We start from the raw sequence: 14799 nt of genomic DNA on the forward strand, positions 1-14799 counted from the left end.
TCGGTTGACTTTTTCAACTTAAGCTTTCTCAAAAGAAACTAAGTGTCTCAAACCTTACCAAAATATTACCAAAACCTTTCCGAACCCGAGCCAACCAACCCGATCACATATAGAACCGATAAACAAAACAATAAGAAGCAAAAATGGGAGAAACGGAACGGTAACTCATGAAACGAACAGTCATGTCGTTACAATGTAGCTACTGGTCAAATTAGGCTATGATGCTATGTCATGAATTTTTCTATGACCTGATGACACTTTAAATAGTCTATTATATAACTATTGGTTTATTTCTAATGACTTTCAAGGTTCCATTCCCTTCTTGCTTATCTGCTCTTTCATTGCTCTCTCGCCGTAAATCATTGCTGATTTTCTTCGTCTTTACCTCAATAATAGCAACGAGATTCGAATCTTCTATCTACCTTCAGAAAAGTTTTAATTACTGGGATTTAGCTCAGGTTATCCTGGTTATTTTTCTCTTATTATCAATTTCTCATTTCTGATCTTTGCTCAACATAGATTTTGTTGCTAAAAATCCTTGGTATATTATTTAGATTTTTGATTAATTTTTCTGTTTGCGGACGCCCCAGATGGGAAAGATTAGGCTAAGCCGAAAATCGCGAATTCTTGCGGTCTCAAAATATTCTGAATGGTCTGAAGTAGCCCTTGCTTGATCTCAAAAATATTGGTTGTGATCGGAGGGGGTCGCAAAGTAGATACTCCTTGGTTGTAGACTGGCATGCCGTAGTCTCCCAGTTATCATCCAGGTCTGCGCATATTTTTGTTAAAATTTGTATTCAACTAGAGGTCGGTTCAGGTTGAATTTTCGTCCTCCATTCCCGTCAACCGTTTCATCAGCTCTGAGAGCTACTTCAGCAGCTGCCCATGCAGCTGCTTCCTCTTGGGTTGCTTCTCGTGCAGCAAAATCAACTATCTCCTCACCATTCTTATCCATGTTCTCTTGGGTTGAAGATTGTCCCAAGAATTTTCTGGTGAGTTCTTTCTCTTTTCTCAGTTGTTGCATGTGTTTTTTCAACTTTGGTTTGTTGGGTATTACTTGCGAATGCCGGGCAGGTACACCTTGAAGTCTCCGAACTGTATGATCCACTCACTGATGCCTATCCTGAGTCGAGGTACCTAGATTTGCACAAAAATATGTAGAAGAGTAGTATGAGTATACCACAATGGTACCCAGTAAGTATCAAGCCTAACCTCGGTAGAGTAGTAACAAGGCCAAGTCAATACACTTACTAGGATAAGAAGAAACTAAATAGGTATAGCCTAGTCTAATAATGAAAACAAGGGAATAGTGGCAATAAAGCAATACTTTAAGGTAAGATACAATTAAATTTAAAGCAATAAAGATAACAAGGAAGGAACACATAATAAGAACATCAAGAAAATAATTCGGACAAATACAAGTGTAGTCAATGACAGACAACAAAAAGAATCACAACCGAGGTACCGCCTCATAATCTCATTTCATAATCACAAATCACAATCTTTCCTTATACCGCCGCGTGAGCCTTACATTTTAATAGTTTTGAAAATATTTTTTCTTAAGTAGCTACACGCACTTTAGCCCATATTATGTCATTGTGTGGCTTCAAGTAATTCCCTTACTAGCAACACGCACATAGATCCCACCTTATGTCGTTAGATGCACATTAACCCCTATCCTTATATCGCTGCATGCGCATCAATACCACAACATAATTATAACTCACACCACAAGTTCCCATATGCTACAACTTGCCAAAAGAATCAACAACACTAATGTTTCCACAACAAATAGTCATGACTCCACTATAATGTGTACAAGTGTCTCAACAATAATAAAATAATATTTAATAGCTCAACAACAATGATATCTCAACTATTAACAACTTCGCCTCAAATTGATAACTGCTTTTATAACTTCAACACCAATAACTAAACAAGAAAACATTCCATGAGACAACAACTTCAAATAAGTAATTCAACAATTAAAGAAGTATCTTTTCAATGTTACTCTTTCTTTCTCTTTTTCTATACATATTTTGTGAATAACGCCTTCTTATTTACGTTCATCAAGTCTGTGTGAATCTGAAATGTATGTTCCTCTTTGTTGATTTGTCATGTACACGAGTAGGTATTTCTATTTTATTTTCTTAATACATGATGTTGTTTTATGCAATTCAATGTATTTTGTACTGTGTGGATACTTTCTTGAATTTTTGGGAGTTGGCGAGATCAAACTTCTGCACAGAAAAAGTGAATGAGCTTACTTTTATCACATAGATTAGCAATGGCTCAAGCAACTCAGCAGCTATCACCACTAACAGGGCAATCCCATCTCGCTCATCTGATGTTGCGTATATCTAAAGTGTTGCATGTACGTAATTTCTTTTACTTTAATGAAAATTTGAGATTTTAACCTAAGATTTGAAATTCGGGTTTTAAGAAGTCAATTTGACCAGACAATGTGAAGGTTGCAAAGAAGCTGCATCATAGTGACCTTTTTGGGTTATTTTAATTTTTCATATTAATTGTCATAATTTTTGTTGATCTGTATTTTAATGCTTATAAAAGAGAAATGGTTGCTACTTATGGGTTTCAGACACATTGGTATTTCATTAATTAGTAAATGGTTCCAGGATGACAACCTCATAAAAATGCTTCATTTAATTTATTTTTTTGGTTAAAATTGGGTGTCAGTTTGGTTTGTACTTTCTTTCTGTCCTATTCGTATCTCTTCCTGTGTACTTATGAATATTTTTTTCTGTTTTGCTACCCCATTCTATACATGCATATTCTAAGTTGTCACTGATTTGCATATATCTTAGATTTCATAGATATTGTTAGTTATTTGCATTTATCTTAGATTCCATAGATATTGTTAGTTCAGTTTCTTCTCCCCTTTCTTCTACTGTTCTTCTAACTTTATTATTTAGTTCTTCACATTTTTTCCCTCTATTTTGGTATAGAGCTTTCTTTAAATGTGGGGGTTTTATATGGTCAATGTGTAAAAATAGATCTACACTGATACTCAGGCCAAATAAGTCCTTAAGAAAATTTGAAAAGAAAAATAGATCTACACTGATACACTGATATTCAAGCCAAATATCGGAACTAACAAGAGCTATATTTTTGGGTCTGATTATAGGACATGCAACATGCAAACTATTTTCCTCAGACTGCCAAACTGTGGGTCTTTTATATGTACAATAACATGAGCGGAGATAAGGTGTTGTTGCTATCTTTGAACTTGTGAGGCACCCTCCAATATGGGAGCTTGATTGTGTTGAGCAAAGTAATATCAAGTTTGTATGCCAATCTTAAATGAAATCGACCCGAGTTACTTGAACTTGGAGGATAAGGGCTCCACTTCTGCTAATGACCTTCATAAATTTGCTCCATCCCTGGAGGTTTTAGAAAGATATCAGCATCAAACCTGTGCTTGCTTTGTGGAGAATGAATTAAAAGATGAGGGTACTATCTTAATTACATAGGCATTGGAAGATATATGAGCTTTCGTCGGATAGGATAGACGTAAAAGTGGATAGCTTGAAATTTTCTAGATAAGGGACATTGTGCATTCCTACTTCCTTCTTCTACCTGTTTTGAGCATCAAAAAATTATTTAGGGATATGTTTGTGATCCTCTTTTACTTACAGTCATATTCTGGATATAAATACACTTGAACAGGAGAACCATCTTATTAAAGTTTGTTAAGATAACATGAACATTTTTTTTGATAAGGTATATAAACCATTTAATTTTTTATGTGCCTTCCTCTTCAGCATTGCTCGCCAATCTAATTTGAATATTGATTTGGCTTTCAAGTGGTAGGGAAAATAGGCAACAACTCTAATATCCTTTCCTTGGCTAGAGTATCAAGTTTTGTAGCATTCTAATCCATAGTTTCTCCTGGATATGTAATTCTCAATGTATTATCTGCTTATGTCCTTGAATTCTTTTCTTCTTTCTAATTTTCTTTTGTATTGAAAAACAGGTGCAACATGAACCAATTTTTTTATGTCTCCGGAAGTAGAAAAATGGGACTGTTTGCAGGGGTTTCTGCTTTGCCTTGTATATTTCACAGACGCTCATCAAATTTTACTTTTGGGAATTGGTTAAAAAAAGTAGTTATTAATCTATAGTCCTCTATTAAATTTTATGTGATGTTAGATTTTGGTGGTATAAGCTATTTGAAAGAGACTGCTATGTTAGGACCTCAAATCAACTTCATAATATATTGTTGGTGATATATGTTGAGTAGATAATACGTCTTGCAAAAGATTAACCAGAAATATTTTTCCTGCACAAAAAATGAATTAGAATCATGAATCATCATCAATGTTTGCATAACTGCTTATCGGTATTAGAGATGACCAAGAATTAGTAGTTCTTTTGCATTGCTACCAAAAAAAAGGTTGTTTGCACATGCTTTTTAGCAGCAATGGAATGGCTAAGACTTCAGCTACTGTTAAGCTTGGTTTTTTTAATTATGGGAAAGTTGTTGACAATCAAGGGGTTAGATCTATTGAGCTTTGTTTTTGTTGATTATGGAGAAGTGTTCAAGGGCGAGGTAGTTATTTTATGGGATACATATTTAAGGAGGAAATGATATGCAATTATTTTGGAGGTTTGAGAATTGAAGGTGTAAGAACTCTGTTAAATCTGATTTGATTTCATATAAAGTGATTAATGATTGAACAACTGCTACTGTGGGAAGAAGAAATAACAGAAGATTCTAAAACAAAAATAGACCAAGAGTTTAAAAATCCCATAGGCTGCGTAGTACACCAAAAAATTAATCATTGGGAAAAAGGTAGAAATCAACTCATATCTCCATCATCAAACTAGGGAGAGTGTCTACGCCCGTGGCTGACTACTTATTGAAAGACCGAACATGAAATGCATACCAATTTCCCTTTCATACAATATTATAATTAAAACAAGAGAACCTTATAAATTGACCTTTTCAGTAACTAAGATAGATACTTGCTATGGGACCTTCAAACTTATTGTTAATTTTTTAATTGAAATTCTCCTAGAACATGCTTTACCGAGTTGGATGGCATTACAGGGATTGTCCCTAAATAAGACATTGATGCCTAGCTAGCGCATGCCAGAGAAGTATCCTATTATTAGATGCTACCAATGATGATAAGAAAAGCTTGTGGCTGCAACATTCAACAATAAAGGTAGCTGCCATAACTGCTGCTTCTTTGGGATGGAGTAGATCGAGGTAACTCTCATATTTTTTGCTCACTATACTTTGACAAAATTACTAGCTTTTATATTTTTAGTTGAAGACTTATGCAAGCTTGGTTTTAGTATCTTAAACCTCAGGCATCTGGAACTGCATTTGATAAGTATCGTTGTATACTCGCTTTCTCTATTAACTTTATACAAAATTATCAGATGATCATCTGATGGAAGTACAAGAACTTTGGCTTGAAATCTCCCTTTTTTTCATACATTTATACATAATTTTGGATATTTGATGACAATGTTGTCAAAGGCCCATTTAAGGCGCGCTTAAGCCATGAGCTTCAGAAAAGCTCACGGAGGCCGGAGGGTGTTTTCCTTCGCGTAAGCTGTGGTTTAGTGAATGCAAGGCACTAAGGTGTGAATACTCCATGAATTCTATCTTGAATCGAACAGTACTAAACAATAAATATAATTGGCAAATAAGTGTATCAGTTATTAAGGAAAACATTATGAATGAATTTGTTATTTTTTCCTTAAATTACATATATATTTTTAGTTTTTTCCTTCATTCCGCCTTTTTTCTTACTAAAATGCACACTTAAATTGCACTTTGTCCTTGAAGTCCCAATACACATAGAACGCTTTTTAGAGCTTTTCGCCTTTGACAATACTATTTGATGAGTGCAAATCTTATTTTGGGAAATCAAACATAATACCCTTTTCCCCTTCATTTTTTGAGGATTTTACTTCTCCATTTTTCTGTTTATCTTTCCGAATTTATATTCACTTTATTCCTTCCACATTTTTCTATTGTTATCCTAAGTTTTGATTAACATATGAAGGTTACGATTGTTTGTAAAATATGATATGTGCTCAGGGTAATATATCGTTTGCATGAAATAATGTATATCCTCAAACTGATTTTTACCCTCCAAGAGTTCTCTAAGTCATTTAGCAGTTCGTCGAGTATGTTGGCACATTAAGCAGTAGTCAAAGAGTCCTAAAAGATCATAGAATCAATTTCAGATATGTTGAAAAAGTAACCATTTGAGGTATACCACATGCAACCAAAAACCCTATCCTATCCGAAGTTTTAAAAAAGGAAATGGCATGACCATTCAAACTCTATATGTATGTGTGTGTGTCTTGTTAAGAAAATATGGTTATACTTCAAATTTGGTGTTTCCTCTTTTGTTTACTTTCATTATTTTCCCTTGTGCTTCACTACTGATTTGTCTTCTATTTGGAGTTTTTTATGCAGGAATATGCAAAAAGGGAATATTGATTTATTTTTTCCTCCTGATATATTGTGGTAAAGTATATAATCTATTGGCAGAAAATTGCATTATCCTGTATCATCTTATGATTTTATATTAAATTTTGTAATCCACTTTATGTGCGTCAAATATCTAAACATACATGTCATAGACAATACCCGTTCCGAAACGAATGATGAATTTTTTTCTTATTCAGCACGTATACAATGAAAATACAAAAAGTAATCCTCAGAACATAGTAGTTCTTAGCAGAAAAAGGGCCTCGACAAGGACATAAAGTACCCTCTGCAGGAAAAATAAAGAGGAAACAAAATGAGAACTACATATTGAGAATTACCTCTCATTGCAAGATTTGCAATTGCACCAGCTGCTATTCTGCGAATAGTTTCATCCTCTGAACTAAGACCACCAGCTTCAACTATCTTTTCCTGATTCGCTTCTGTTGGTATATTGGAAGCAGGATAAAAAATGTACTAGACCTACGTCTAGGCTCTCAAACTTCCCTTTCTGATAGTTTTTTCTTATATTGATTATCTAATCAAATCTTCTCAAACTTCTCTTTTGATTTTTTCCCTAATCACATCCATACAATTATTAAGTCTTTCCATATCTTCATGATTAATATAAACTCTATTATTTTTCCTTCTTAAGTAAGGAATTTTCTTTTTTGCTTATTGCAGCTTAACGAACTTTCATGCTCAGTTAACCAAGAGTTAAAGTAATTTCCTTTTTGCAAAACTTAGAGATAGTTTGTTTTTGCGAAGACTGTCTACCTTCTGGAATCAATGGCAAGTAAGAAAGCAAGGTAGTTTTCAATTCAAATTCAGTGCTAGATTTACTTTCTGGTTGGTCATTCTTAAATTGCCTCTTTTGCGACGCATTCGAAGCTCTCTATCCATCTAAAATTTATAGGAATCGAGAGGCGATGTAAAATAGTTAGATTTATAGGCCTTATTTTATTCATGTTGAAGCTACAAAATCTGGGAAGTGCTTGCTGTCGTAAATCGAACATCTATCCATTTTTCCTTTTTCAACCAAATGAATTTCTATTTGGATCATTGCTACAGTGAGCTGTGAGCTATTTATATGCCTAAATCAATTAATTTCCGAGTACATATCTATTTAGAAATTTTAATAAGCATGAATGTTTGTTATATCTCTCAAGTATATAGTCTGATTTGTAGGGGTAATTGATCTGTCATATTCTCTTGACCTAATTAACATCCAGATTTACAAAGTTAGTGTAACGACACGGCTGGTCGTTTTGAGAATTTAATCTCCATTCAGCGGTGTAAGGTCTTGAACAGCTTCATAATATGAGCATCGAATTGTGTGCATGGTTGAATTTGGTTAATAGATGATTCAGAATCGAATTTGAAGATGGAATGAAGTTTTAGGAGTTTGAACAGTGAGAATTTGACCAGAATTGGCCTTTTGAGTAAACGGCCCCGGAATGAAATTTTGATAATCCCAACAGCTTTGTATGGTGATTTTGGGCTTAGGCGCGCGTCCGGATTCAGATTTGGAGGTCCGTAGGGTAAATTTAGGCATTTCAGCGAAAGTTGGAAAAGTTAAAGTTTGAAAAATGAAGAAGTTTGACCCATAGTTGACTTTTGTGATATCGGGATCGGAATGCGATTTCGAGAGTTGGAGCAGCTCCGTCATGTCATTTTGGACTTGTCTGCAAAATTTGGCGTCATTCCGGGTTGATTTGATCGGTTTCGGCACAAGTTTTCGAATTTGGAAGATTTTGAAGTTCATAGTTCGATTCATGGTGTGATTCGTCGTTTCGGCATTGTTTGATGTGATTTGAGACCTCGAGCGAGTCCGTGTTAGGTTGTGTGACTTGTTTGTGAGTTTAAACAGGGTCCCACGGACCTCGGGTGTGTTCCGGGTGAGCTACAGGTATTTTTCCCCATTTTTGGAACTGCTGTTTTACTGCTTCTGATATCCTTCTTCGCGATCGCAAACAGCATCTCGCGTTCGCGATGCCTTGTTGCTGACCACCTTGAAATCCCTCTTCACGTTCGTGTCCTTCTCTTCGCGTTCGTGAAGCCTTGCATTTTTTCTTCTCCGCGTTCGCGAGCTCATCATCGCGTTCGCGATAAGCAACCTAGGACAACCTTAACTTTTCTTCTTCGCGAACGCGGCCCTCTCTTCGCGTTCGCGATGCATAAAAAACTAGGCAGACAGAATATATCCCAAAATCGAGGGTTTCACTATTTTCATCACATTTTGACTTCTAGAGCTCGGTTCATGGCGATTTTTGTTGGGTTTTTCACGAAATTCGATTGGGTAAGTGTTCTTCAACTAGAATTAAATATATTCCATGAATTTGTCTTTATTTTTATCATTTAAATTGTGTTTTGGGTTGGGGAAAAAGTTGGTTTTTGAAGAAAAATTTCAAAGTGAAAAATCATGATTTGAGGGACCAAATGGTATCGGAATTGGATAAATTTTTTATGGTTGAACTCATTTCGAATGGGTGATCGAATTTTGTAAAATTTGATGGGTTCCGAGGTGCGGGCCCGGGGGTTGAATTTTGGGTCGATTTTTATATTTTTGTAAAGATTGAAATTTTATTATTCGGAATAGTTCCTTATTCGATTTATGTGTGTTTTGGAGTTGTTATAGTTGGATATGAGCTGTCCGGAGGTCTTTTTGCCCGAGAAGTCCATTTTAGAGTACCGAGTTATCATCTTTGAGGTAAGTATCTTGCCTAACCTTGTGTGGGGAACTTCACCTTAGGATTGAGTCTTCTATGTTAATTAAAATTTGTGTATACGAGGTGACGAGTGCGTACCCGGACTTAATTGTGGATAGTTGGCTTTTAGGGTTCTTAGGTTCTTATATTCACTATGTATGGAGTTATTCTTGATATGACTGAGTTCCTGCTTATTAGTTTCGTCTCTACATGCTTAGTTGGAATTGTTTGCTGCATGATTTACTCTTAGTGCCTAATTGTCATCTTGTTTGATTTAACTGAAGAACTTCGTCTCTCTTATCATCATGCTACCTTTTCATAACTGCCTACGTTACTGAGAGTTATTGTCATCCCTCCCCTAATCGCCTAGTCTTAAGTGCAGCTAAGATCACCTTCCCTTAACTGAAATTACCGAATGCTCTTGTAACTTCCCAACCTTAAACGGAGTTTAGATGACCTATATCTTCGTCGACTTGCCTTTATTTGGGACTACTAGACTCGTGTTGTCTTCCTTGTACTGATTTTGTTTATTTGGGATTGTCACTATATGTTAATTTCCCCTTTCGTTGAATTGTCCCCTTTATGCCTTTCATTTTTCTTACTGTGGCTATTCTTGTGAACTGGTTATACCGATTCCTTGTGATTTGAAGTTTTGGAGTGGATTCACTCGCTATATTTTGTATTACTGTCATTGTTATTGTCGTGAGGTTGTGGTTGTTGGTGCACGAGGTCTCTGTTGTGCGATTGTGGTTGTGTTGGTGCACGAGGTCTCTGCCGTGCGGTTGTGGTTGTGTTGGTGCACGAGGTCTCTGCCGTGCGGTTGTGGTTGTGTTGTGCACGGGTCTCTATTGTGAGGTTGTTGTTGAGGGGTTGACGAGGTCTTTGCCGTGCTATTGTTACTATTGACATATTGCACATGCGGCGTGATAAGGCGGGATATGTTTATATGCTTATATGTGGGTTTCGCATGTGGTGGGATAAGGTGGGAACATTATGATGCACGTGTGGCGAAACAAGGCAGACACTTATTATGTTATTATTTGCACATGTGGCGAGACAAGGTGGGCTATGTCAGGGATTGATTGTGAGGGTTTGTGATGGTTTGGGGGCATTCCTGTTGTTTAATATTGTGATTGTGGTATGCTTACCTGTATGAGCTTTATCTCGTGGAAGTTGTGAGGAAACATCAAATGTGCTGTCTGCTCTTCTCCTTACGTCTATTAGCTGGTAGGAATTTTGTTAGAGTACTTGCACAAGCATACACGTAGTTGAACACTCCTATTGGATGTGAAGTCCTCCTAATTTTGCTGAGTATAGATGTACACCCTCGTTTACTTATTATATATGTGAGAGTGGCCCTGGTTAGCTAGTGAGTTGTCAGTATGACCATGAGGCTGATGGGGGCACAAGATGCCAAGTGTTAGATTTCAGGTACTGGGACTCGTGAGTTGTAATTGTCCGAGATTCGGTATTTCGTGAAAATTATTGGATAAGACCTGAGGTGAACACTGTCGTAGGATTTGAGTTATTGCTTATCTTTACTGTATTGTAACTCTAGGATTTGGGTTGTGTTTTTGCTCGCTCTTCTGTGTCATTATTTTGGTATTTCGTGTTGCTTGCAGTTTTCTTCCCTTATGGAGATTGTAGTATTGTTAGCCATTTCGTGTAGTCTTTATATATATATCATGTCCCGTTGTTCCTATATTTGTACAGTTTATTGGGTTGGTAGGTGTCTTGACTGTTCCTCGTCACTACTCCACCGAGGTTAGTCTTGATACTTACTGGGCACCGCTGTGGTGTGCTCATGCTACTCTTCTGCACATTTTTGTTGTGCAGATCCAGGTACTTCCACTCAGTTCTATCATCCTTGGGAGGAGGCGTTTCTGTAGAGACTTTGATGTATATTTGCCGCGTCTGTAGACCGAGGAGTCCCTTTCTATCTTTCTGTAATAAGTATAGTCCTTCAGTATTTTCCCCTTGTTTAGATATTTCCGGAGTTAGAGCTTCTTTTGTATCTCTTAGCTTGTGATTCGTGAGATTCCGGGTTTTGGGAATTGTTGTTAGCTTCGAGAGTTGTTATTGTATGTGCCGAGCGGCACCTTAAACAATATTTCATTTTACTATTTCGGTTTTAATTATTTCTTCCGCAATTATTGTTTACATTCCGCATTGTTAGGCTTACCTAGTCGTGGAGACTAGGCGACGTCACAATGGTTCACGGAGGGCGAACCGGGGTCATGACTGTTAGAGAGGCAGCTTTTAGTAGGAGAGATATTCTTGAAAAAGCCGAGAAGTGGTTAGCTGCGAGGAGCGCGTGTTGTTGGAGGAGTACAACAGGTTAGACATTATGATGTTTGTTTTAACCGCTTATGTGTATTTTGCACCATACTTTTTTTTTCTAATATGTTCTATTTTAGATAGAAACTTTATCACCATGGAACAGGTACACATCATATATATTCTGAAGCGAGCTTTAGAAAGCTAAAAATTTTACCACCAAAGGTATGAACCTTTTGCTGCTTCCATAGCTCCCATCATAAATAAAAAGAAATTGATTTTTTTAGTATAGTTTTTTCGAGGTATGTTTCTTTGAGTTTGCTTACTGCATTACGTGTTTGCCCTCTTAACAAGGAACACTTGAAATTAAGGGTGTACTCATGGTTGGTTTCTGATCAAAATAGGTTTGCTTGACAAAATACCTCCATTGTTGAATAACTTCTTAATGTGCCAATCAGAACATTGTTTACTTCAATATACTGATTAAATAACTAAGGAATTTTTTTTGCTAAACTTTTTTAATGAAGACAATGATGTGTAAGGCTCCTCCTTCAAAATACAGAGGATTTTCCATCTTAATATCTCCTCTAAGTTGCAACCTACCTAGATGTTGTCATTCTCGGTGGAGATCATCAAAATAAGAAATATGTAAGATGAGACATAGTATTGACTTTTAATCACTCCAATCTAATATCATGATTGCCCAGTTCAATGTTTATTTGTATACGCGTGCTTGGTTAAAAGGGACACTTCAAAGTCTTTTTGCTACTCTAAGGCCAACATCGGTTTATATTTTTTATTTCTTTCTTTTTTCCTTCGACTACTCAACATACTCTCAGTTAAACCTGTTGAGTTTGTTATGCTTTCATATATCTACATATACAAGACACTATTAGATTGTTGTGTATCATCCTTATGTCTTCTTTATAGTGTCTATAAAATTTATGAGCTTGTCCAGGATCTTTTCATAGTTGCAGAGAATAAGTACATGAAGCTATTCTGTCAACTCTTCGGGATTTGAACGTTACTGGAGCTTTGGAAACAACCGATGTTCTTCAGCAACGCGTTCTCTGAATAATATGACCTCCATAGAAGGGACATTCAAAAGTATGCCAATAATGTCAGTTTAAATTTTACAGTTACGTTCATTCATGTAATATCAAAAAGTAATCGAAGTTCAATAATTCAAATATTCTCAAATTGTTCATCGCATCTTTTAGTAACAATTTTATATGATTGGTTTTTCCTTTTTCGAATGATTAATTTTTACTTTTTAAATTACGTATTTTATAGTAGTATAATATATATAGTAGTACAATATATATATATATATATATATATATATATTGAGCACGTGCTGACACGTGCAATACTCCTATAATATTGAGCACGTGCTGGCATATGCCGTCACCTCCTAGTTGAGTCTATAATTGCAAAAATTTTAAAAAAGAGGACAAAGTTTAAAGAATGACCTAAAACTGGCACACCATGTGCCTGAAATAAATATGGATTGTTATAAATATATTATATTATGGATGTTCATTTAGTACTCCGTTGTAAATAAGTTTTCTGAAGAAGCTTATCAATATGGGACTCCACCGTAAATATGTTTATCTATTTAAGTACTCTATTGGAAATAAGCTTCCTGAATAAACTTATCACTTTGATACCCGGTTATGGATAAACATTACCCCCGGTAGAAGATTATCCATACCGGGTATAATAAGCTTATCCTTTCAGTACCCAGTTATGGATAAACATTACTCCCGATAGAAGATTATCCATACTGGGTATAATAAGCTTATCCTTTCAGTACCCAGTTATGGATAAATACTATCCCCAGTAGAAGATTATCCATACCGGGTATAATAAGCTTATCCTTTCAGTACCCAGTTATGGATAAACACTACCCCCGGTAGAAGATTATCCATATCAGGTATAATAAGCTTATCCTTTCAGTACTCCGTTATGGATAAACATTGCTCTCAGTGGAAGATTATCCATATCTGGTATAGTAGCAGCTTACACAACAGCTTCCTTTCTTCTATAAATAGAAGAGATTTCAGTTCATTATGTACATCAGTTTGAATTCGAATAATATAACAGTTTCTCTCTATACTTGTCTTTACTTTACAGTCTTTATTTTATAACACGTTATCAGCACGAGACTGCCATCTCGAGCAAATATTTTGAGAGTATCTGAGGTAAGAACTTTCTTTTCCTAAATAATGTCAAATCTTTCTAAACTTGAATTTGTAGCCCTAGATATATCGGGCAAAAGCTACATGTCTTGGGTGTTTGATGCTGAAATTCATCTTGATGTGATGGGTCTGGCAGACACCATCAAAGACAAAAATCAGGCATCAAACCAAAACCGTGCCAAAGCAATGATATTCCTACGCCATCACCTTGATGAGGACCTGAAAATGGAATATCTTACTGTTAAAGATCCAGTCATACTGTGGAATAATTTGAAAGATAGATATGGCCACCTGAAGATGGTCGTTCTTCCACAGGCACGATATGATTGGACTCATCTAAGGCTACAAGATTTTAAATCTATCAGTGAGTATAATTCTGCTATGTTCAGAATCATTTCCCAATTGAAGTTATGTGGTGATAATATTACTGATCATGATATGTTGGAGAAAACTTTCACCATTTTTCATGCCTCGAATATGCTCCTGCAGCAGCAATATCGAGAGATGGGATTTAAAAAGTATTCTGAACTTATCTCACATCTTCTTATAGCCGAGCAACATAATGGGCTATTAATGAAAAATCATGAAAGCCGACCTACTGGTTCTTGTCCATTCCCTGAAGTGAATGAGACGAACTTCCACCAGGCTAAATGTGGAAAAGGTCGTGGCCCCAGTCGTGGTCATGGTCGTGGTCGGGAAAGAAACTCTAATCATGGTAATAATAATGCACCAAAGAACACTCCTCACCACCAACAGTGAAAAAGGAAGGAACAAAAGCATGAAGCGGTGCAAACACCGAATGCAGAAAATACATGCTATAGATGTGGAGAAAAAGGGCATTGGTCACATACCTGTCGTATGCCAAAGCTCCTGGTTGAGCTTTATCAAGCCTCCCAAAAGAAGACAGAGAAAAATGTTAAAGCAAATTTTATTTTTGAAGATAATTTAGACTTCATGCATTTGGATGTAACTGATTACCTTGCACTCCCAGAAGGAGAAACAAATCATGTAATCGGTGGTGAATCTGTAGAAATGTAAATATTTTAATTTTTGTTATTTGTAATAGATATTATGGTTATGTAATTGTTGTACATAAAGAAAAATTATGATTTGATAATAATGTTTACTATAATATATATTA

General features: G+C 35.9%; 1 long non-coding RNA gene across 22 annotated transcripts; it reads left to right on the forward strand.

Annotated features, from left to right (window-relative positions):
- The first annotated feature begins 297 nt into the window (after positions 1-297).
- Positions 298-12713, forward strand: LOC138882295 (uncharacterized). Of its 22 annotated transcripts, none has more exons than XR_011403797.1 (4): positions 298-458; positions 591-11517; positions 11624-11682; positions 12416-12713. It is a non-coding gene; the product is annotated as an uncharacterized lncRNA (long non-coding RNA). The 22 variants fall into 22 exon arrangements; XR_011403796.1 differs by having other exon boundaries at positions 12429-12713; XR_011403792.1 differs by having other exon boundaries at positions 591-5233; positions 6449-6511; positions 7157-12713.
- The last annotated feature ends 2086 nt before the right edge of the window (positions 12714-14799 follow it).

The sequence above is a fragment of the Nicotiana sylvestris genome, chromosome 11 (assembly GCF_000393655.2).
Source record: "Nicotiana sylvestris chromosome 11, ASM39365v2, whole genome shotgun sequence".
In the NCBI taxonomy this organism is placed as follows: Eukaryota; Viridiplantae; Streptophyta; class Magnoliopsida; order Solanales; family Solanaceae; genus Nicotiana; species Nicotiana sylvestris.